Here is a 23,270-nt window from a genome sequence, read left to right on the forward strand (position 1 = left end):
CTGCCCTTGGCTTAGTGTTACTTCTCTGCTTTGCTTTTTTACCTGCAGAGGCAAAATGCTTGATTCCTTTATAAAGTCTTTTGAGAACATACGCAACTGCTACTACTACAACTGTATTGACCATTAGATTTCCTAAAATCATTTGCATACTAAAGTCATCTGCTTCAGATAGAAAAAGGTGAAATACAGCATTTATTTGGAAAGCATCCAGTTTCAATGAGAATATTTCTGGGAATTTGAAAATGAGCAATTCTTACATGATTCAGTCTATCTGAAAACAAAAGCAGTCTCATCTCTAGCTTGAATATGTTTGGGTATAATTTCTAGTCGTTGGCGGTTCTTTTAGATCTCTGCTTGATGGGAGATCAGATTCCCTCCTTCTCTTGCTCTTTGTGTTCTTTCTGTAGGGATATTAATTTCTTTCCTCCGGTTCTTCAGCATCCTCCTTGAACTGTGAAATGAAGAACTAATTGTAGTTTCTCTGTGCCAAACAAATGTAACTGCTTTGCTCTCTTATTTGATATTCTTGCTTGTTTAAATGTTAGTGGATTGCGTAAGATTAGCCACAACCATGTGTTGAGAGTTCTCTGTTGCATACACAGATTCAAGGAAGCAAACTCATAAATTGGAGTAACGCACAGAGGTGTCACCTGTGAAGATCAGAGTTCACGCTTTCCACCTGAGATCAGAGGAGATCAGCTTGCTTTTCAGTCTAATTGTATTCACTGGTTATGCATAATGCAAAACCACAACTTGACTCTGCTCTACTTGATGAAAGATAACGATCAGCGTCTACTAGAGAGTGTGATGCTAGCTTTACAGATCCCATCAGCATGAGGCATTAGTCATGTCTTTTTTATGTATATAACATAGCATAAAAGTATATACACATCATAATGTGAACGATGCTGTGTAGCTTTTGCATTGTCACAGAGTCATAGAGTACCAGGTTAGAAGGGACCTCAAGGATTGTCTGGTCCAACCTTTCTTGGCAAAAGCACAGTTTAGACAAGATGTCCTAGCACCCTGTCCAGCTCAATCTTAAAAGTGTCTGAAGTTGGGGAATCCACCGCTTCCCTGGTGAAATTATCCCAATGCCTGATTGTTCTCATTGTGAAAAATTTTCCTCTTGTGTCCAGTTGGAATCTCCAGGAATAACTTGCACCCCCTACCCTTGTCTTTTCCACGACTCCTTGTAAAAAGGAAGTCTCAGTTGTCTTTGTAGCAGTAGTAGTATTATAATTAATAAGTAGTGCTTCCTGTTAATCTTCATTTGTATGGGTTTTTTAGCATGTTGGCCTCTTCAGACTTTTGCCTTGCATATGTTGTTAGATGAATGTCATCAGTCACTAGTTCCTTCCATACATGCCATACATGAAGACTTGGTACTAATTCACAGTTCTTCAGTACCTCATAGCAGTGTTATTTATTGTATTGACCTTTGATACCACTAAGATTTTGTGTGGTTTTGGGTTTTTTTTTTTTTTTTTGGTTTTTTTTTTTAACAAAGGAAGTTTGTAATTTGCAGAAGTTTCAACCAATTTTCTAACTTGTCAGGGTAGTTGAAAACTTCAGCTTTGCCTTTATGTATGATATTTTTACAGAAGTAACCTGAATGTCTTCATGTGTTTGAGCTCTAGTGTCTCCCATGCCTGTCCATCTCCAGTAGAAATAGAAGGGGAAGGAGCAAGATTTCTCATTAAGTTAAATTTTTACATCTATGTATCTTAGAAAATATGTGAGAGTTTTCTCTAAACCGAGAAGTCCATGGTGGAATAGTCTTCTGAATTTGAGACATTGGTTGGATAGAACCAAGTTGTGATACAGTGTGGTGGAATTTCTGGTTTTAGTGCTGTTAGGTGTTTTGTGTGCGTGCAGATCTTCCCTATCCTGTGAGGATGTTCCTCTCCTTCATCCATTTCAGTGTCCTGTCTTTTGTGAGGCTGTGTGTCTGGATGTGTTAGCTGTTCTAGGCTGCACCTGGAGCAGTGCTGGCCTGGCCAGCCCTTAGTGCCTTCAGTTCCTCAACTCCACATGCACACAGAACGAAAGCAGGAAAGCTGTTTCCTCATCTGGTGGTTGTGCCAATATATTTACTTGGTCCTGCACACTTGGGATTGTTTGGAAGCTTATGTGTAGCTGTGACACAAGAAACACTGCAGAAGACATCTTTTTCTTTTTTTTTGGTTTTGGTGTTGTGTGTGTTTTGGGTTTTTTTTTTTTTTTGTGTGTGTGTGGTTTTTTTTTCTTTTTTTTGTTTGTGGGGGGTTTTTTTGGTGGGGTTTTTTGTTTGTTTGTTTTGTTTTGTTTTTTCTTGATTTCTTTGTGTGGCAGTTATACCTTAGAGGAACAGCCACTGCTGTTCTCGCTTCCTCATGCTGCTGCACTCTTGGTAATGTGTTTGTAAAGCCCATAACTCAGAGGTACAGTGTGTGTATGTACATGTAGTAGTATAGACATGATTTTTCAGGATATGAGGAAGCACTGAATAATCTGTTTGAACTCCAAGTTAAGTTTAACATTTTTTTTTTTCTTTGTGTTCTTTCTTCTCTTTCTCTGTTCTTCTTTCTTCATTTTCTCTACTGCTTTTCGGCATCTCTTCTTCAGCATAGCTTTCTCTTTTTATTCCTCTCTTCCTTTCCTCTAGCACCTGTGCTAGAGCTCTTTGCAGAGACCGGCTGAGGAGAAAGGTTGAAGTTGAGAACCAGTGCACCCTTTGTTCCTCTGCAAAGGGGTATCTGAGGCCTCAGCCTCTCTTCCCTGGAAACAAGTGGCTCTTGGGAGAAGGTTGCTTGGAAAGAGGATGAGCTGCAAAATGTCTGGGGCCTGAGTGCCTTCCCAGCTAAGATTAATTTAGAATCAGAGGTTTATAGCATTCTTTAAACTTTTACATGCTCGGCTGTGGGGGAGTGAAAGGGGTCAGACGTGTGCTCCTTGCAAATCTTGGCTCCTTGCATCTGTCCTTGCCTGTCAAAGGGAAGCAGAGGTAGATTTAGTAAGACCAAAAACTTGAGAGAAGAGCAGGTAAAGGCAGTGGCTATTAAATATATTTGCTGTGGTATTAAGTTGTGGGCTAAGCACTCTCTCTTGGCTTATTCTGCAAAGCAGTTGTTATTCCTTTATTAGTAAGGGCTGGTCTGGGTTTTTTAGCTTTGCTTTTATTAAAATGGTTTGGATGTAGAAAGGAATGTCGAGGCTTACAGCCATCTTTATAGATACTGGAAAGATATTCAAAAGAGCTGGTTAAATATTTGGACAAGTTGGATGCATTTTGTCATACACTAAAAACTTAACTGTTGTCTTTCATCCCGAAATCTAATTTTACAATTAGCTTACTGTATTTTGTCAAATTGAAGTTCCCTCTAGCTTAGTGGTGCTACCTCTGACAGCACAGCAACAGATGTAAATGGAGGAATATAAGATAGATTGGTAGCTGTAGGCTTACTTAATGTCTGGTGACTTTCAGCTCAGGACTCTCTGAATGAGGAAATCCAGTACCTTTTGCTCTTTGTTGTCATTCTCCTATCCCTTCTAATTCTGCAATAGCTTTTTTTTAAGTGGAATGAGCAGGATTGCATTTGGTTCTGAAGATAGAATTTTTATACATTGATATGATAAAGGACCAATGTTCTTTACAGAATAATTCTTAATGCTGTCTATGGGTGGGTGGTGTTGTGGGCTTTTTCTTTGTGAGCATTTAAGTATGAGGGTATTGGTATCCAGCAATTTATAGTCTTCAGTGTAATTAATTCTGCAAGGAATTGAGAAATGCCAGGTAATGGGTCTGCTTATCATGCTTGATTATCTGCTTGGTGTAGTCACCTAACAGTAACAGTGGGTGCTTCAGAGCTGTGAATCATTGCAGCATGTGAAATTTTCCAGGGTTTGGAAAATTGTATGGTTAGGGTTTATATATTCCTCTGATTACCCCAGATGAATAAAACCTCTACGGACATGTCTAAAGGCATTTCTGCTGCATTTTTATTACTACTTTTACTGTTACTCCATGTTCACCAAATAATATGGCTCTTCATTTGTCTAGAATAGTTATGCAGTTGCGTGCTTTCTGCCCATACTTTGTTCAGCCAATGAACAAAATGGTCTGGGTGCTCTAAGGACACTTCTGGAATTGTTCATCTACAGTGCAAAGAGGATTGTGGCTGACCTTCTGACATTTTTATATAACCAGGATTTAAGCGGTTTTCTAATTCTGACTATTAAATGAAAATGGAGATTTAGCCTTTCCCTTAAATGAGTCATTTCTTAAGCAAATCGATGTAAGAAACCTTTAGAGACCCTTGGAGCTGTACTCTGTGTGTGGGAAATTGCAAAAGTGTATTAATACATACTTTGAAATTCTGCTGTGGAAGGTGTGAACAAGTATGACCATTAGACAGAATTTTTAGGTGCTACAAGAGCTGCTTAGCCTGTTATAACTGAAGTACCACAGTTACTGGTTTTGTTTTTTCCTGACAGACTTTTTTTTTGGGGGGGGGCATGATTCTATTATGGCAAAAATGGGAAGTTTTCTTCCTTGTCCTTTGGTAAGCTATGGAGAACCGACACCTTTCTCTTCCCTTTCTTAAACAGAACGAACTCTTGAGGCTGAGGTTTGGGTTTGGTGCTCCAGCTGTGAGCCTTAAAGAGCCTGCTGCCTGTTCTATCATGCCAATTGCAAATACAGTTTACCTATAAAAAAAATTTAATTATGTGTTAATATGTGTGCAGTGCTTGTGTTCCAGTTCTAAACTGACCAGTGAGGCGTTGAAACAGTACCTCTGCTTGGCATTTTGATTGTCAGTGCAGCTCAGGATCATCCTAATCGTGGCTGATGTGAATTTAAAAATACCCTTCTTCCATACTTTTTATTTCAGCTGACCTGTGGAGGCATAAAACATAGTTTTTATCTTTTTCTTAATCTGTGTTTGCTTGCTTTTTTACATTTTAACTTTGTGCTTATGGTATTAGTTTATTTTTAGCACAGGTGACCAGACCTGCAATTTCAGATCTAGTGTTTGAAAAATAGTGTTTGTACAGTAAATACATCTGACAAGAAATTGCAAAACTATATTGAAGTGTTTTTAATAGTAAGCATTAGCAAAAATCAGAAACAGCCATGTCAAAATGCTTTTGTGCTTTGTAGCAGAGGAGCACATTTATGTACATAGGTTTTTTTTTTGTTTTTTTTCAGTTTTGTAATACTAAAATGTAAAGTACATTAAAGTAGAGGGCACAGATATGTTACTTTGTATCTTGTGTAAAATATATTTATATTATACAAGAAGGTGGTGTTTCAGGAAGTCTTGTTCCTGGTTTGAGCAGCTGAGAAGCTCATATCTCCAGTGCTGTGAGTTTACATGAATCAAAGCTGACCCTGAATGTAAGATAGCGCTGTAAATTCTTTGTTAGTCAGAGAAGGTACTTTGTATTATTAATTAGATTTAGTAATTATTTTCTGAAGTCCCTTTTATTAGTGTGAGGGTTTTTGCCGTGTGTATTTTTAGTACATGAATTATCTTGATAAGAGTATACAGGGTAATGATAGATCTGTCGCAGTCAAGAACAGGAGAAACCTCAGCATTGTTGACCTTTCTCATAACAGTACAATTAATACAAAATGTAACACATAGGCCAATATTTTGTAGTTTTTATATAAACCTTATGGTGCTTTTTGTATTTGGGCAAGTACAGACTTTTAAATCCAGTAATGAACTAACTTTTTTCTGTTGGAATGGGGTCTTATGTAAAATCATCTTTATTTGGACAAAATACTTTGAAAAAGAAGCTTGGCTATCCCTATCTCCAAAACAAAGCAAACCCCAATGCTAGGCAGTTTTGCTGATGATACTGAGAGGCCTCTGGCTAATCTTTTCAAGACTGAAATCCTTCACAATAATGTAGGATTTCTTTTTTGGACTTCAGCAGATGTTTAGACACCTGTATATTCTCTAATGTGATTTTATTTCTTTTTTTTTTTTTTATTTTTTTATTTGTGTTTTGTGGCTAAGAGGTTGGATATGTAAAGATTTACCTGATGTGTAGAAAAACTGTTGTCTAAAAATGAAAATATCAGACCAGGAGCCATGAGCTTGAAATTATACTGCTGATTTGCCACAGGTAAATACTACTACTGTCACTTTTAATTGTTGGTTTCTCCATACAGAGTGGGGATTTTTTTGCCTTTTAAAGGCATTGAGGCTTCACAAATTTCTTTATTGTACCTGGGAGTTGGTGGTTGTGAAGACCTGTTGGTGAATAAGGTTGGTGGTGTGATCATTATGAGCTCAGCACAGTTTGTTCAGTCTCAAGTTTCCAAATTCCAAACAATAACAAAATGTAGGCAATGGATTCTTTGAGAATTGTCTTCTGGTGGAAAATACTATGTTAGGAGAGAGAGCAGCCTTCTGTAAGGCAGTAACATCATTGCTATTCCCTATTTTCCATAGCATTTATCTCCCTTCAGGTGTAATGGTGCCTCCCTGTTGAGGTGGATGTCATAACTTCGGGTGGTAACTTGTTTTCTGTTGTGGTGTTTTATGTTTTTCTCTAACTTGTATGCCAGATTCTTGATGTTTTCTCTATTAATGCAAATGTAAGGCAAAAGAGATGTTAAGGCTTGTTTTTAAAGCTTTATGAAATCTATCGTACACACCAAATAGATATAGGGATGTTTCGAGTTCTGTTTTTGAAAGTGGGTGCTCATGTATCCGCAAACACTGCATTCTGTCTGTAGTACTAGAGACGTATGTACCTTTTTGTACATATGCTAGTGGTTACCTTCTTTCCTCTTGCAGTACTGCAGGTATTCTTACTATAAATAGAGGAGGTTTGCATTCCTTCTCGTGCATGTCTATTAGACCCAGACTTCATGGTCTGTTTTCACAGATGATTTAGAGTAGTCCTGGAGATGTAATTAAAGTCTTGTTCTGTCCTTCATCAAATATTTTCACATGATATAGCGAATATTTTCACATGATATATAAAAGTCTTGGGTTTTCAAACTGTTTTTTCATGTTATTCTGGCTTTTAGATCTCTGAACCTGTAGATATGCACACGTTTTTTAAAGGAAAAGGGGAATGCTGTCCAGTTCTAGTTTTATGACCATTATGAGTGTGTGTGTTTGCCACTTAGTTTCAATCTCCTGGTTCATAGAAACTAATGTGTATATGAATAACTTACTATTATTAAATTTCTAGCAGAAAGGAGTGTTGGTGGAGGAATTGGAGCCATGGTGGTGTAAAATCTAAACAAGAGTTGGTGAAAGTCTGAATTCCTTAAAAGGCTGAAAGATGGTGTCATACTTTGGCATGTGCTGTTGACACTTCAGCTCTGATAGATGCTCTGTGTCTGTCTTTACTTCTGTAAATACATGTTGGGTTTTGGTGAAGTATGATTTGGTACTGCTGTTTCACAGGAAAGCTGAAAAATAAAATAGGAGCTAAAATACATGCATGATAAGAGTTAAAATCGGTGTGCAGAGACAATTCTGTCAAGTCTAAATTGTTTTATATTAAGTATGACATGAACTGGAATCAGAATGTAGCTACTTTCCTACTGGAAAAAACCCTAACATTGAAATAGTTTAAAATTGTGACTGCTGAGGGTGAATTGCCAAATGTGAGAAAGCAGTAGAATTGTTATGGGTATCAGTATTAGCGTGTGCATCTTTTTTTGGTAACTGCACAAATTCTATTTAAAGTATTTCATGTTATTTTTGCAAGACCAAGAAAAGAGAAGATTGAACTTGGAAGTAACTCTTGTGTTTGAGGAGGGGAGGCGAAGGGAAAGAGATATCTTTTCATGTACACTGTCACTTTAAATAAGTCACAAAAATGAGTTTACACATAAAGACCACATTTATTTACTGTTAATATTTCTTGGAAAACCAAATATCCACAACTTTATCAAGAAGGTGAAGTTTTATTTTCATTTGCTGTCAGTCTGTTTTAGTTACCTTAGAACCAGCTGTTAGGATCTATTCTTTAGAATACATAAAGATCTAAATAGTATTTCAAAGCTAGGACAATGGCGTTGAGTAGACTTGAAATACTTTAACTTGTTGTGCCTCAGTCTTAACACATTCCAGGCTGATATTTGGCTTTTGGGAACAGCATCGGGTTTATGATGCTTACTTAGTCTGTGATCTGATACAGCTCCCCAAGTTCTTTTCTGCTTTATTGCTCTTTAGATAGCTTATTCTCTATGTGCGGTGTTCTGGGGTGGTTTTTTTTTCTTTTTGGTGGGTTTTTTTTTATTGCTTTAATTATCTTTTCCCACACGACATCTTTGTTTTCCTGCACGACATCCTTGTCTCTGAGTTGGAGAGACATCAATTTGATAGATGGACCACTCGGTGGATGAAGAACTGGCTGGATGGCCACATGCAAAGAGTTGTGGTCAGCGTCTCAATGTCCAGTTGGAAAACAGTAACAAGTGGTGTCCCTCAGGGATTGGTGTTGGGACCTGTCTTGTTCAACATCTTTGTCAGTGACATGGACAGTGGGATTGAGGGCACCCTCAGCAAGTTTACTGACGACACCAAGCTGTGTGGTTCGGTTGATATGCTGGAGGGAAGGGATGCCATCCAGAGGGACCTTGACACACTTGAGAGGTGGGCCGATGCCAACCTTATGAAGCTTAACCAAGCCAAGTGCAAGGTCCTGCACTTGGGTTGGGGCAATCCTAGGCACAGCTACAGGCTGGGTGGAGAAGAGATTGAGAGCAGCCCTGTGGAGAAGGACTTGGGGGTGTTGGTTCATGAGAAGCTTAACATGAGCCGGCAGTGTGCGCTTGCAGCCCAGAAAGCCAACCGTATCCTGGGCTGCATCAAAAGAAGCGTGACCAGCAGGTCAAAGGAGGTGATCCTGCCCCTCTACTCTGCTCTTGTGAGACCCCACTTGGAGTAGTGCGTACAGTTCTGGTGTCCTCAACATAAAAAGGACATGGAGCTGTTGGAGCAAGTCCAGAGAAGGGCCACGAGGATGATAAGGGGGGTAGAGCACTTCCCGTATGAAGACAGGCTGAGAGAGTTGGGGCTGTTCAGCCTGGAGAAGAGAAGGCTGCGTGGAGACCTCATAGCAGCCTTCCAGTATCTGAAGGGGATCTATAAGGATGCTGGGGAGGAACTCTTCCTTAGGGGCTGTAGTGGTAGGACAAGGGGTAATGGCTTCAAACTTAGGGGAAGTTTAGATTAGATATAAGGAAGAAGTTCTTTACAGTGAGGGTGGTGAGGTACTGGAATGGGTTGCCCAAGGAAGTTGTGAATGCTCCATTCCTGGCGGTGTTCAGTGGCCAGGCTGGATAGAGCGGAAGCAACCTGAAATGCCTTCCTTTTTTTATACTGAGCCACTGCCTTAGTTCTCTGAAAACAAACTTTGTAGTAGTTATGCTGATATACACTGATTATATTGGATGTCTCCAGATCATGTTGAACAGTGTCAGAAGTATCAGTTATGTAAACTACACCTGCTGCTGCACTAAGAGATTTATCCAAGAGAGAATGTTACATTGGTTTGATGTGGCTTCCTGACTGTAATTTGTCTTTTTCCTCTAACTTAAATTGATTTTTACCCCTTTTCTCTTTCCCCAGTAACATATCCAAATTTTTCTAAGCATCAGAATTACATTGTCTTACCATTTCTTCAGTAATTTCCCACTCTTTCACTACTGTTAAAGGACATGGAACCTGTTTTGTATTGCTCTGAGATCTCCTGTGTTTTACTAGTTCTCAAAGCATATCAGTGATAGCTTAGAAGTTTAGGCTAGTTATTTATATACTCTAGTACATTATTGTGAATAGCTGGATAGAACTGTGTGTTAGTTTTTCTAATTTAAAGATCAAGGGCATCAAGGACAATTCAAAGATCAAGGATGTCAAAGATTATAAGGGCATGTAGAGGTAGGGCAAGGGGGAATGGCTTTAAGCTAACAAAAGGAAGATTTAGATCAGATATTAGGAAAAAATTCTTCACCGTGAGGGTGGTGAGGCACTGGAACAGGTTGCACAGAGAGGTTGTGGATGTTTAAGGCCAGACTGGATGGAACTTTGAGCAGCCTGCTCTAGTGGAAGGTGTTCCTGCCTGTGACAGGGGGATTGGAATTAAATGGTCTTTTAAGGTTCCTTCTAACCCTAACCATTCTGCGATCAGGTTTTTTTGTTTTTGTTTTGTTTTTTGGGGGTGTTTTTTTTTTGGTTTTTTTTGTGGTTTTTTTTTGTTTGTTTTTTTTTTTTTATTTTTACAGGAGAATGTATTTTGAGTGTTACTTTTGTTAACTTTCTTGTTGCTTCCTTGTGGAGCCCTCAGTATCAGGGTCCCTCATCTCAACCAGATTCTAAAGCTGGCTGGCAATGCTAAGTGCCACCAGAAGTTTAGTTGTCTCTGTAGGCTTTGATGGCCTGGGTGAGATCCAGAATCGATGTAGGCTGTCCAAGTAAGGATGCTGTTGAAAAGCCACCGTTAAGTAACTCATTCTTACTGAGCATGAGAGCAGTGTTGGTATTTTTTCCAAACTGAAAAGATAACGCTCCTCATCTTTTGTTGTGAGTGTGATTTGTAGCCTGCCACCCCCAAAGCTATCTTGCAGAGCTTTCCTGGACTGGTATTTCACTCAGGAAGTCTTGGACAGAATAACCAATCCCATGTTGGTATTACTAACCACCTACTTGCATGTGTGGTGTTATTATGCAGTTCCTATCCGGGCAAGGCTTAGGACTGACTTAAAGGTCTTCTTGACTGAGTCAGAGCAGGATGAAGGAGTGCAGAGAAGGAGGTTCCTGGCTTGCAAAGATATAAAAAGCCAGAGAAATGAGTGGCCTGTGTGACTATTTTTACTGTACTATGTCATTTAAGCAGACCTGCTATAAGTTCAGCAACATACAGTATTGCTAGGTATCTGATAAAAATGTACATGGTAATATAGATCTTCGGACTGCCTAGCTGATAGGTCTCCCTGTTTGATGACTGGAATCACTTAGTCAAGGACCGTGGTTCAAAATATCTGTTGAAATAGCTGTAACACAGCTACATGTGCTGAAAGCTGAAGTTATGGTGGCTGGAGACTGTCCAGAAATCTCTCATGGCTCTTTTCCTGAATGGCTTGACAAATTTCTTCTGTGAATTACTGAACCAGCATTGAACATCCTTTGCTAGCCCTGTCAATTACACTGCTCAAACAGCACACTGAAACCCCTGCTCTAAGAAGGCACTGTATCTTTTCCTTTATTTAATTCCCTGTAAGACTACATTGGTAAAACCAAGACAGTAAAGAGCAACTTAAGACAAACAGATGCAAATTCAATCTGGTTTAGTGTATTTTTCCATGTAGTTTTTCTGATAACTTCTGTTTAATCTGTTTTATGTCTGGGAAGGCATTCTAAGTGCAAAACAAGTAGAAAATAATTCCAAATGGCTGTAGGACTGAAAATGTAGTTGTGCAGCAGAGTTTTACATAAGTTTGGCCTTTTTTAACCAGGAAGAAAATTTGAGGATATTTGCTAAAAATAAAACTTGCAATTGACAATTGTTACTGACCTTATGAAAATGTTACACTTTGAGTAAAGGTTGATTCCCCCTGCCCCCCATTTGTTTTCTTCCCCATCATTAGTCGAATTAATCTCACTTGCGAACAGCTGTTGAAATCATAAATCCTGCTACTTGAATTGTAGTTATAGTTGTTCTGTTTTCTTGACTTAAAAAGCAAACCTGAAAACCTCAGCTGGTAACGCTACCAAAAATAAAGTGTAGCCAGCTTACACCATTGAACTGCAAATGGGGAAAAAAGTTTTAAATAGAACGTGCTTGGGTTTGGCCTACCTGTTAATTCACTGAATGCTTTTAAGCTGATGCCCCCTTTGGATGGAGTAGTCCTGGCTTCTCCCATCTGCTGATTTGATGGTTTGCCCTAAATGCCATTCTGGAAATGTTAGTGCTGTCTTGACTCATCAGTCAGAGCTCTGGGACTTGCAGTGAAGGAAAACCCCCAGTGTTCTGTTTCGTTTAATCTGCAGTTATTTAGATGAGTAGCTCTGGCAGTACCATCCCTTGGAAATTAGGGGCTGTTTTGCTGTGGCAGCGCTGTCCCAATTTTGTTTTGTGAAAGACTTTCACCTTGGACAGATTTCACGCTGTCAGTTTGGGTTTACTGTTCTGGCAGCTAATTTTGCTGAAGTATGCTAATTTTGCTTCACTCACTGTTTTGCAACACTGGCTGCTTTGCAGGGTCTGGTGGGGCACCTGAGCTTACCCCAGTACATGGCTGCAGGGCCTGAGTATGTCTTCTGCTTGCATTGCTTACCTCTGAGATACCAGTCTCTGAGAGCTGTGGGTCTCCAAGATGAGAGTGCAGGGACAATCTGTTCGGTACTCGGTGCTGTCTGTGCTGGCATCAACTGCAGAGGGAGGGAGGAAATGATTGTGATTCAGCCAGAGGCTGAAGGACAGAAAGGAGTGAGAAGATGCTAGGCTGGGAGACAGAGCTCTGGCTCTCGGAGGGGAGGAAGGGAAGGCTGTAGGAGCCAGAGACTGTTTAAAATAAAAAAGGGGAAAGAAGAGGAGGGAGGGAACAGGACAAGGAAAAGTGGGAGGAGTTGATTTATAATCAGCAAGCAAGAGTGAGTAACAAAAGTAGGTTCTGAAGGTAGGCAAAATGCAGATAATCTTTTTTGGTTTAAAACTTTTTTGTTTTTAAGAAGTCCTGGATGGCTTGGGCCAAGTATTGCTGTTTGATAATGCTGAGATTTTGTGGCACATGCTTTTATTGGAAGGTGTTTTTTTTTTTTTTTTTTTTTTTTTTTTTTTTTTTTTTCCCCAGGAATATTGTTCTCCAACTCACTGGCTATCTAGGTCTTGAACTAGTTAACTCTGAACAAGAATGTTTTATCTGTGTATTTTTGTTTAGTTTTGTCTCTATTTTACCAGCTGCTGCATCTTTGAAAAGTGGTATCCCGTGCCCTTCTTCAAATGCCTGTTATTTCCAAGATGAACCATCTTTCTGTAAGTGGAGGTCTTTTCTATGAACATAAAATTCATGATATGAAATTAGCTGAATGCATTAATAGGAATGTGGGTGTGCGGAGAAGTCTGAACAGTTTAAAAACTGGATGTATTTAGTACATAATATGGTTTTCATGATTCATAATTGAGAGTAATGATCGATGCTCAGGGAAAGCTTATTTTTTTGGCTTTGGTCATTTGAAATGAATAGTATACTTCTATTATAAGCTTAGACATTGATAATAAAAGCAGTACTTGTCTCTGTCAACATTTGTGGAAAAACAAGTCTCTGGAGACTTCTGAATGTTTTATTTCAGGATGAGAATAGTAAATCTGTCCTGTGTAGTGTCTGGGTGCACTGTCTTACATCAAAACATTATTAATTGATTTTTATACTTTACAGCTGTGTTTTGGGATTAAGCACTGGAATGAAAGCCAAAGGCGCACTCTGGATTGTGAGAACATATTGGAGAAGAGTTATGGGATTGATTTGTTTTTCTGGTTCAGAAATTTTGAGCAGGAGGAAAAGGGAGGGACTTGAGCTGCCTACCTAACTTGGTCTGCCAGCAGTCTCAGAACTCGATAGATCATCATAGGAGTATGGCTAACCAAATCTGTGCAAATATCTAGGTGTATGAAGATGAAGATAGGCACCCAGTGAGATCTTCATTTGCACTTAATTTAATTATTTGCATTGGACTGTGGAAGTAGGGCTTTTCTGGGATTGCTGAAGAATTGTATTTTTGCTTCTTTAGACATGAATACTGTGAAGGCCAGTCTTTAAAGCTCCTTTCTTCTAGAAATACTGATTTTCATACTCTGGATGCATTGTATATGTTAATCAGTTCCTTAAACATTGTGTTTCGTCTTCATTTTGAAAGTCATAGTGTAAGGTCAGCAGTAGGCAGTGGCTACTGAGATGGTGTTTGCAATATGTGGTACAGTATGAATGAAGGGCTGTGCACGCTTGTGACACAGCTTGCTTTGGCTTGAATAAGAGGAATTGTGAGAGATTTCTGAATTTAGAAACACATTTCAGGGAAATAAACAGCTTCACAAATAGTTAAGCAATAGGAATATATGGAGTAAGTTGAGCTAGATATATTTGCCTTCACAAAGAGACATTCCTTTGAGTGCTGTAATACAGGCTAATTTCAATTTAGTTAAGCCATAGGTTTTCTATATATATGTGTTCTATTTTGCTTTTTCTTCTCCACCTTGGAAGGCTACACATGTTCTTAAAATCTTTAAGATACAGTAAAGTTTATTGAAAATGTCTGTAAACTGAAGTTATGGCTGGTGGTTTGGCATTACAGGTAAGCAGTATCCTGAAAGCTTGGAGTCTTGTTTCTGTTCCTCTTCTGTTCCTCTCCTAGTTCTCACACTTAACCGTAAGTTGATCTGCTGCATCATCTCAACAAAAAGACTTGTCTAGGTTTTGTTGCTGTGTTAGTTTTCTCCTGGTTTGGAAGCTGAATGCATCTGTAATGTGAGGGGATGATTGTAGGCCAGAATTAGAGAATGGAGGAGATGGGAGGATTCAGGATTGCTGTTCCTAGCAGGAGCAGGATGTCAACCGGGCTGAAGCCATTATGTTAAACTGCAGCCCTGCGCTTGGCATGGGCCCCCAGCTCAGTCCCTGCAGGCATTGTAGATGTCAATATCTGTTTTGTCCCTAACATAGATTGGTTAGATCAATAGGGTGGCATTGAGACAGCTCGAGACTATAGACACATACAGTCGACATTTTTTTGCAATGCAGAAAAATATGAAAGTCTAGGAGAATACAGCTGTGTATTTTCCTACTGTAAAATAATTCTCAGAAGCCCTGTGCTGCAGTACATTTTAGGAGACTGTTCAAATGAAAAATTAAATTCTCTGGAAACGTGGCTGTTAGAAGTTAAGACTGTGTGTAGTACCATAATTATATTCTTTTGTGTGGGGGGTTGTGATGTAGGTATCTCCTGTATCCCCAGCTGCTGTATGCTCATGGAAGAGTCTTCCTCTTACAACCACATTGTGGTCTCTGGAAAATAATACAGCCTTTATCTGATAAAACAACAATTCCTTTACCATAGGATGGGCCTACTGAGGACATGCAGCATGCACTAGAGATGTGTTTTTCCTTCTTTCCTCTTCAACCCTTGGTTTTCTTCCTGAAGCTAGAAGAATGATGCTGAGGGGAGGAGGAAACAATTAGGGCCAAAGTCTGGAAGGGGGCAGTTGGGTTAGACAGAACCAGCTCTGCTTCAGCTGGAGTTAAAGAGATTGGGGTGGGAGAGAGAGTAAAGGGGTGCAGAAGGCTGTTTGGCTTGTTTAATTTGGGGGGGATTGGGCGGCTGGAAGTTATCATAGAATCATAGAATAGTTAGGGTTGGAATGGTTTGGGGCAAGACAAACATCCCTGCTTCTCCCTTCTCTACGGTGTGAGAGGGAGGATGGGTCAGAATGGGAAGGTCTTGGGAACTGTGGTGGTAATGGATTGATGTGCTGCTTTTTACTTGGATTGAAACATGTGTGGTTGTGTACTCTGTGTTTGTTCCTATCTTTCACTAACAGCTTCTACCCAATTGTGTTTTTATACATGTGTTAATGTTTGGAAAGAATTGCGTGAGGGGTTTCTCTAGCTAAATGAATAATGGCTGTTCTTTATACTGTTTTTCATGTAGAAAAAGACAGGAAAAGTGTGTATTTGTCTTGCACTAGAACAGGCCCTTGTATTCATCTATTAATAGGGAGGATTTTCATCTATTATAATGTAAATAACAAATAATTGAACTAAACTGAACAGTTCCTGCAGCACCCATAGCTGAAAACTTGCATCCAGGTGGCCTAGAGAATAGTTAAGGAATAGGACCTGCCTCTCTGAAAACCAGAATTACTTTGCAGACTACTTAAAACAGGGAAAAAAAAGAAATTGGACTGTACTAGATATCCTTTGAGAGGGAGCTGGCCCGTGGTTATGAAAGCAGGTGTATGAATTTAGTAGTAATATCATAAAAATGCCAGCTGTGACCTCTTTTATGTTCTACATAATTCAATTTTTTAGATTCTCATCAGGCATTTGATATATGGAATGAATGACAGATATGCTTACTGCATAAACCTCTCAATGGTAAATCCACCAAATGACAAGAAGATTATTGAAGTCTGCTTTTCAGATGTGAAAGGATAGGGAGTAATTTATATGAAGGAACTTTAACTAGGAGATGATTTGACGAAAGGTTTGATTTCAATGCATCCAGCAAAAACTACAGAGCTGCCTTTTTTCTTCCACCTGCTTTAACTAAATATGCTGTACTTGTACCAAAACTCTTCTGCTTTCACAAATATACTTGTCTTACCTGCAATTTCATCTAATCATCCAGTGTTACTTTTCGTTTGTAAAAACGGCACTGAATTTATTTGTTGAAGTTCAGTCTTATGAACTTAAAGACACCAAAGGAGTAGGCCAGTGACTGGGGCAATGGCCACAAAGAGTGCCAAGTATGGCGTAACAGGAGTGTGGCTAAGAGCGTATGCTGTTGCATTTCAGTAAAATAACCGAGGGCATAAGAAACTAAGCAAATTATTCGATGGATTAGCAACAAGCTTATCTGGAGCAACTTAGAGAAGCAAAGTCGGCCAACAGCTTGTTGATTTGGTAGATTATATCCCAAAGTTTACATAAAAAGAAATAATTAAAGAAAATCTATTGCTTTCATATGGTTTACCAGTGTTTGTTCTCAGGTTGTGGTGTGTGAACCAGCAGTGGAATTTAACCTGTCAATCATCTGTAGACCAAAGTATTTTGAATAACCATGCAGTTGAGCCATAGTATAGGAATAATTCAATGTGTCTTATAAGATGCTGAACAAAATAATCAGAAACAAAGAAAATAGAAAACCTGAAGGTCAGCTTGGAAGAATGTGGTGGTCCCTAGACCAGGCAGGATGACAGTTGGTCTCTCTGACTTCTTGTCAGTAGGGCTGCCCTCATTTAACTTAAGTCATTAGCCTTCTTCCTTATTTATGTTTTTGCATCATGTTGCGTAGAGCTCGTTTTCTGTGTGCCCGTGGTGCTCTGGTTGCAGAAGGTGTGAAGGCTTGTGCATGTTCCTCTCCTGCCCCAACCGCTTGCAGCACTGTTGAGTTTTTCAGAGCTCTGCCCTTAGATGTGTGTGTCTGATTAATGAGGCCAAGGGGGTTGCACTGGAGCTTCATGGAAGGGTTGTCTTGAAAGAAGGCAGGTAGTTTTTCAGGAACTGGTGCTGACTACCTATTTCCTCCCAGAAACAGAAACTGACTTGCATATAAAGACCCAGGAGGGATTTTTTTCTTTAGTGTTAGTATGAATCACGGATATTGGTAATTCTGCTTTCCAGTTAGTGTTAGCTGAGACATCAAATGTATGTGAAGGATACTTAAAATTGCAGTGTGTTTAGGAATATGTAAACAAACTTATTGCAATGGGGATGTATTTACAGATGTAACAAGAACAAGAAAAACAAGAAAGTTTTTCTGTAACAAATAATATACAAATACACATCTGAAACAACAGCCAGTGGAAACACTACTGTAAAGTTTATTTTGGTAAGATTTCTACACACACACCCCCAATCAGCCTCCTATTAAGTTTTGAAACTTTTAAAAAACTATGGAGTGATCTGCTTTACCCATCATTAAATTTCAGTGCTTACAGCCATGTTTAATATTTACAGGGGTTGGGTATGACAGGTTTACATCAAACCCTCAAAGCACGGTTCAGTAAGAACATTTGTACCTCAGGTGCTTCCTTGATGCTTAGCAGCAGCATTTTAAATTGTTACAGAAATGAAAGCAGCTTCAACATTATTATGATAGTCAACTTTACAGTGATTCCTGAGTGTAGCTGGGTATAAGCAAATACTCCTGCTGTATGGATATTTTCTTCTTTTTTTCTAATCACTGTAAAATATTTTCTTCTTTATAAAGGTGTACTGGCTGTCAGCATCTTTCAGATGCCTGTCAGTGTATCACCATAGCTCTTTTCATGTGTGCATATTAAAAGTTACTGTATCCATAGGGAAAATATTTTAATTGGAGAACTTCCTTTTAAATTTTTACGGATAAAAATGTACCCATGAATTGCACCCTTCTTAACAATACCAAATGCAATAAGATGTAGGCTAAATCAGAAATGTGAACTTAATTCTCCTGGGTATTCAGTCACAATATTTATATTCTGTGCTATAAGAACTTTCATATGCAATTTTTATAGCACAATTTCTGCATCAGCATAACAATGCATTTTATCTGAGGGTATGTCTTCAGTAGGTGCAAGAGGATGACCTCAGAAAGCTTTAAAAAAAGAACAGAAGGGACAGGCCACAGTGACTTGTATATTAAATGGGAGATTTATACATGAGGCTGGTGTTGCATTTTATTAGTTTGTTATTGCCTTATGAATATTTTGTTTTTAGTACTCTTAAGCTTTGCCTTTAAGAGCATGCTGCAGGCTTTGTCTTTCTCCCTTTCACAGGTGTTTATTTGCCTTGATTAGATCTAAAGGGCTTTCTTGTGTCCTCAATAACTTAAGAACTGTTAAACCTCATCTTCTCCTTACTCTGTTTTCTGGCTCTTTTGATGAATTGTCTATTGCTTTGCTTCTCTTGACATCCTCAAGAGAAAGAGCAGGGGGTAAAGATGTTGCAAGTGGTGTAATATCCTCAGAACTTGACCACAGTGGAATACTGTGTCACCAGGATGTACAGTGTCAGTTTGAAAACCCTTGTTATGAGCAGTTGTCTGGAAGGTGCCTGGGTTCAAGAGCAGTCTGTGATGATTGCAGGTCTCTATTTTGTTACAGCTCTGCACCAGATTGCCTGAAATGTGCAATCTCAGCTTTTGCTTTTTCTCAGCAGTTCCCTTTTTATGGGTTTCATTAACATTTTCTGTTATGGATGCATTAAGGTTGTTTATGTTCTATTTTTAAACTCACTGGGAAGAACTGGAAAAATAAAGAATTCATAATTTCAGAAATGCAGAATTATCAGACTTGTTTTGCTAATAACATCTAATAATTCAATACTTAATGCAGGTATATTTAGATTGATATAGAAATCTGTAGGCAACCAGCTGATTTCTGCATAGTATTTTCTCCAGCTTATTTAGGTGCACCGTTAATTGTGTGTCCATGCTGTGAAATGTGAAATCATAAATCCACTGTAGAAAATACAGGACCATCTAGTGGTTCTTTCCCCACAACTTATAAAAGATGAGATCAGTCCTGAAATAAAAATATTCCTGGTAAATAACAAGATAAATTGAACGATGGGCTTAAACTTATGTAGAAGCATTCATGCACAGGGATGACATTGGTTTAATGAAGTACAGTGTGACTTCATGTATTCAATTGTTGTCATTTGTATGTATTGAACTCACTTTCCCCCAAGGTGCTTTCAGAAGACCATTCGATCTGTTTTTTTCTGTGTCAATTTTTCCATGTTTAAGAATACCTTTGAATATTTTTCAGTTAATGAAATTGCATAATGGATTCAAGCCAAAAGTAATTATTCCTGTTCTGTTCCTCCTCCTGCATGTGCCCCCATTACCTGTGCACAAAGGGGATGGTTAGCTTCATACAGCAGAATGGATTTTTTTTTTTTTTTTTCCCTTAGGTTTGGGGGTTTTAAACTTCTATATACAGTAAAAAAGTTATTCTTAAGTAGTAAATGATTGTATGAAATGTGCTTTTTAACTGGCACCCTGGTGAGTTACCATTGCTGACAGAGTCTGTGACTCTAGTAAGCGTGTCAGGTAACCAAATGATGAGGAGTTTGACTTGAATCAGTCACATCTAACGGTTTTCCGTGAGAGAGAGTACACTTTAAGTGACAGCCATGCAAAAGCTGAGCACTTCACAGCTTACTAGATACGGTAGAAGTAGGTTGTAACTCTTAGGAGAATAATGCTTGACAACATAATTGACTGGTACAGTGGTCTGAAAAGAAAAGTAGCAGTGAAAAAAACTTTAAGTAGTGTATTTTAGGGCTTTATTAGTATATAGCCTTAAAACTATCTATCTATAAATCAGTTCCAAGGTTGTGGTGAAAATTTCTTAAAAAAAGCACCAATGAATTGAATTAATCGCTATGAATACCTGGTCTCCTCCTCCCAAACACTGAAACTTTTCTGAACAAATGCAGTGAACTGTGAGAGCAGTTTTTCTGTGATGCAGGTTAAGGATGTCCACATCCCTAATAGGGAAGGGGTGATCGCTGTGAGGGTAGTCTTCCCCTCTGCATCTTGGAGATCTGTGATACAGGAATACCTTGGAGAGGTAAGCTTTCCTTTTGAGAAATTATCTGGAGATTTTTGCCATGTGCAAGAAATTGGCTCATCCGTCTGATTTTTTTAGAGATAATAGGTAAGATTCATGTAGAATACTTGAAATACTTTACTCTCCTTAGTAACAGTATCAAAATTGTGTTAGCTATAGAAAAGATGCTTTCCTGTTACGTGCTGCAGGGAGGCTCTCTTCTTTCGACTAGTTGTTGCTGTGGCTGGTACCAGATGAATGCTGCTTCTGAGTTTGGCTGAAAAGCATCTTTCTGGTATCTTCACACAGATTTCCCGAGTAACCAGCTTCCTCCTTGTTTAGTCTCCTTCAGTTGATTCTTAATTTAACAACATGTGTATTAACTCATTCCCTGTGACTTTCTTAGTGGAATGCATGTTTTCAGAACATGGGCTTGCCAGAAGCTCCCGTGACTCATGAACATACAACTTTTCATCCATTTTAACTTCCAATTTTTTTTTTCCCCCCCAACAGTATTAAAAAAATACCCATACAGGCACATACTACCAGAAGGGACCTTTTCACCTGTAAAGCTTGAAAGCTTACTTGGAGGGAGGGACATTACACATTTAAAGTGTACTTTCTTTCATATGCTGCTACTGCCTTATTGGCTAATACCTGTCTCACTCAGTTTGTCTTATAGTGTGGATTAATTATTTCAAGTTGTCTTCTCCATGTGTTACCAGATTTGGGAATTTAGCTTTCGACAGTGCACCTGCAAGTTTTCAACCTGCACTTGAACCATATAGGCAAACGCATACCTTCTTATGCTTTTATTTCCTATGGCTGTGTTGGGTTTTTTTGGTTCTTTACTGGTGTGTGATGACCTTATCAGAAGTTTTTACTGAAAATGGCCTCTCTCTGAACTTGCTGACTTCTTTCACTTGTACAGATTTCACTATACAGCTGGAATAGCTGTACTTCACTAGTTTAACATGAGGAAGGACTCATTAGCTTAAGAATATCTGTTTCTGGAGTTGTCATACTTGCATCTTGTGGAGTTTGTGGAAGGTCGTTTTCTTGTACGGAGACTGTGGAAAATACATTGTACATAATCTTCGAGAACATTATTTTCAGTAAATGTCATATACCAGATGCTTTGAGACCTATTTAGCTTTCTGTTTTTCTTAACTTTGCTTTGCTTGCTTGAGACCTCAAAAGTTAATTTCCCCACCTGCTGATAAATACAGGGTCATAGGAATTGCCATATTGGGTCAGACCATCTATTTTTTAATTAGGAATAGTAACAGATGCTTGGAATGATGATGCAAAAAAGTCTACAATAAGCAGTTATGACAATAATATACTCCAAGGTATATCTCCCTGGAATACTGTTAGTTCGGCGTGTGTCATAAAACTCAGACATTTGTATCTTTTGCAGCTCACTCTTTTTAAATACTTGTATTGATGGTGAACTTGTCTGCTTTCCATTTAGTTGAACACCACCTCTTGCTCTTACAGTATTCTGGGAAGGAAATTCATGGTCTGCATTTCATGTGCCAATTTCTATCCTTTAGGAGAATGTTACTCTTCCTGATTTTCCCCTTAATTTTGATATTTCCATGCTGCTTGTTATCCTTGGTTGCTGTCTTTACAAGGCTTTCAGTTAAACTGCAGTAACTGGATGATTCAAGTTTCCCACCATGCTTCAGTTGAGAAAACACTTATGATTCCTGGGCAGAGAGTTTTTCTCATGCCACTGAAGATGTATAATTTGTATGAAGAATATTAGGTTTTAATTGAGGAATTTATTTTGTTGTAATGGTAAAGGTGGCCCTGCAAGGAGAATGTTATCTGAACTTGCAACAGTGCTGCAGCACAGTGCTGCTCTGAGCAGAACATGCCACAGGATTACAAAGCTTGGGGAGAGTCCCTTTTTGGGGATAAAGGGGTGTTTGTGCTTCCCTTGGCAGTCCTGCATCCAAAATGAGAAGCAGCACTTTCATTCGTTACTGCAGCGAGAGTGGTATTAAAAGTATTGATGAACGGGGGGGCAAATGTTTGCTGGTAGGAGCAGCAATATTAATACATAAGCATCAAGTCTGAAACTAGGCGTACTGACAGCTACGGGTGGACACTGAACCCCAAAAAAATAGTTTGCTGTATTTTGGTATCCTCTGCTGATCAAAAGCAATTTGTATAGAAACCAATAGATGTAGATTTAAGATTATAGATAAATATCTCTGAAAAAGGGGTCTTATTTCTCTTCATTCTTGCCAGTTTTGCAGGGGTAGGCTTACTTAGTGCAATATTGATTAGGTATTGCCAGCCACCTTAAATTCCTACATTTTTCTTCACAGATGCTTAGAAAACTTTTTAAACCTCAAGGTGAGTGCAAGTTAGTACTGAAGGAGTTGATAGGGTTTGAGTGAATGGCTGTGAAGGCAAGTAAGAAAAACAATTGGGGGAGGGAAAAGAGAAACAAATTCTTGTTAGACAATTATAAAGAGAAATCAAGTGTCGAACCCTATCCTAACTAGTAAGGGAATACAGTTCTTTTTCTAACCTGCTTCTAAGTGTTAGCGCCAGCAGTCTTTGTTGTGTTCAGGTTTCCAAGGAGATGCAAGATATTTTTGTGAAACTGAGAAATTGAGAAATCATGGGAAGAGGAATTTTAAAATGCATGTCAAACCACAAAATACTGTGGCAGGGAGGACCTGTAATACGCAGTATTTTAAGGGTAGAACTTAAATGCCATAGGAGTGAAATTGTCTTTTTCACCAATGCTAATGATTAGTGTTTAACTGAGAGCTATTTTAGGATGATAAACAACATTCCTTTCATTTTTAACTGCTTGGAGGGGAGACCAAGTGCCTGGTAATAGATGCTATTTATTCCAAAGTCTGCAAGAATTCTTTACTTGGGATCAAAACCCCTAAAATGTTACTAAGAAATTTAAGTTTGTTTAAAAATGCTGGAGATCTAATTCTTGAGCTAGCTAGGTTGGGAGTATTTAATGA

General features: G+C 38.8%; 1 protein-coding gene across 5 annotated transcripts in view; it reads left to right on the forward strand.

Moving 5' to 3' along the window:
* Positions 1-23,270, forward strand: part of SIPA1L1 (signal induced proliferation associated 1 like 1) — a 223,412-nt gene that overhangs the window by 73,190 nt on the left and 126,952 nt on the right. For 3 of the 5 annotated variants that reach the window (XM_030482943.1, XM_030482947.1, XM_030482945.1), the window contains one exon: positions 12,919-12,993. The exons of the other annotated variants lie outside the window; for them this stretch is intronic. The gene's annotated coding sequence lies outside the window, so the exon portion shown is untranslated. The remainder of the gene's footprint in view (positions 1-12,918; positions 12,994-23,270) is intronic. 5 annotated transcript variants of the gene reach the window in all.

The sequence above is a fragment of the Strigops habroptila genome, chromosome 4 (assembly GCF_004027225.2).
Source record: "Strigops habroptila isolate Jane chromosome 4, bStrHab1.2.pri, whole genome shotgun sequence".
Lineage (NCBI taxonomy): Eukaryota > Metazoa > Chordata > Aves > Psittaciformes > Psittacidae > Strigops > Strigops habroptila.